The sequence below is a fragment of the Squalius cephalus genome (genome assembly GCF_949319135.1).
Source record: "Squalius cephalus genome assembly, chromosome: 1".
NCBI classification, from domain to species: Eukaryota; Metazoa; Chordata; class Actinopteri; order Cypriniformes; family Leuciscidae; genus Squalius; species Squalius cephalus.
The window spans coordinates 40,021,207-40,023,364 of record NC_137122.1 but is presented as its reverse complement, the minus strand read 5'-3'; positions in this window follow the sequence as shown (position 1 = coordinate 40,023,364).

Here is a 2,158-nt window from a genome sequence, read left to right as displayed (position 1 = left end):
ATTCAACATAGCCGTTGAGCATATTTCCATGCATTAATACAAATTATTTTGAATTGTTCGGATTATAAATGCTGCTTCAGAGTAAGCCATTGATTTATTTTCCCCCTCTTTACGGTGACCAAGAAAGGCTCAAAGCGACTTTTGGAACTAGTGCAACTATAGCTATCCAATAAAACACTTGATTCACATTCTCTCCACCAGCCAAAGTAATTCACCATCGGCTGAATCCTTTCAAAGGAAATCAAAAGCTAACCTTATGATTAGATGTATTTCAGTGTTAAGTCCACATCCCATTACATGAGCCAATGGAGGCTCTCTAAATGCATAGAGCTGCCGTGCGTCTGAAGGGCTAAAGATTAATCCCTGGAGCCTATGGAGCCATTCACAGGTATAGGGCCTTTCAGATGATGGACTAATGGGGTTTGTGTGTGAGTGTGTGTGGTGGGGGGTTATGCAAACAGAAGTGATTACACACAGTCAGGCTGTATGCAGCAATCGCTGTGTGTGTGTAAGGGGGTTGAAGTTGTCGGTTGATTGATTGTTAAGGGGGGTGAGAGGTTCCACACGCTCACTTTGTGATGAATAGGCTGTCAGATGCCCTCCAACTACCCAAACAAGGCCGTGGTAAAACAGGCATTTAAGTGATTACACCAAACGTGTAAATATTAAACGTCCATTACGGAGGGATTATGTATGCTGCCACTCCGCAGATGAGAGGCGAAGGAGGGGAAAAAAAGACAGTGATGCGGGGATGAAAGAAAAATGTAATAGAAAAAAGGACAGGTGCTCAAGCTACGTATTTGTTGTTTCACGCCCGACTAATGTTTTTCTGTTTATTCTCCAGAAGGACCAAATCTCAGGCATTAATCACATTTTGAGATCACTTGAGGTGCGTTTGGTGTGTGTGAGGGCAGTTTGTTTGTGTGTGTGTTTGTATCTGACGCTTTAATTTGTCCGGGCATGTTACCGCATCCCCAAATTCAAATTAGCCAAGATAAAGAGCATTTACAGAGATGCAGTGTGGTCTAGGGCTAGGGAATGTGTGATTTATTTATCTTTTATTTAATGATGATTTGTGCAGTGTGCCCTTTCATTCCTCTGCAGCCCGGTAATCGATAGGGCGGCGTGCGACATGAATACATTTGAGTCCTCTCCAGGTTGCAAGAGCGAGGCTGTAACCTGCAGGAATTATTTAAACGCACCTGTCAAACAGACAGAAGACTGAGAAGATAGTGTTGTCCTTGAAGGGATACAGAATTATATTGGATATTCAAGAACTTGCACTATTTTGACTCAAACTAGTTTATGCCAGAGATTCTGCTGAGAGTGGGAAAATGGTGACAGTTTTGATTTGTAAAGTGTGTCATCACATGAATTTCAAATAATAAATAAATAAATCAAACGGGGCAAGTTGAACAGTTTATAAACCAAACTGGGATTAAAAAAGGTTGAAAAAGTGAAAATACTCACCCTCATGTTGTTCCAACCCCGTAAGACTTTCGTTCATCTTCGGAACACAAATTAGGATATTTTTGATTAAATCTGAGAGCTGGCTCACTCCTTCATGTGATTGAATCTTGCCAGCCCAGAAAAGTTAGTAAAGACATCGTTAAAATAGTCCAAGTGACTACAGTGGCTCAACCATAAGTTTATCAAGTGACGAGAATACTTTTTGTGCGCAAAAAAAACAACAACAAAAATAAGGACTTTATTCAACTATTCATTTTCGCCTGTGTGGGCCTGAATGAATTCACGTAATGTAACAGCGCAGCGCTTCTGGGTTGTACGTCACCACGTAGGCTCACTATTGGCTGACGCTGCTCATGTGTGTGATGCGTGTGACGTTCAACACAGAAGCGCTGCGCTGTTACACTCGTATTCTCGTCACTTGATAAACTTATGGTTGAGCCACTGTAGTCACTTGGACTATTTTAACGATGTCTTTACTAACTTTTCTGGGCTAGCAAGTTCAGATCCCTTAGAAGCCCATGGAGGAGTGAGACAGCTCTCAGATTTCATCAAAAATATCTTAATTTATGTTCCGAAGATGAACGAAAGTCTTACGGGGTTGGAAAAACATGAGGGTGAGTAATTACTGACAGAATTTTCATTTTTGGGTGAACTAACCCTTTAAAGTAAAATATGTAAATAGTGTAAA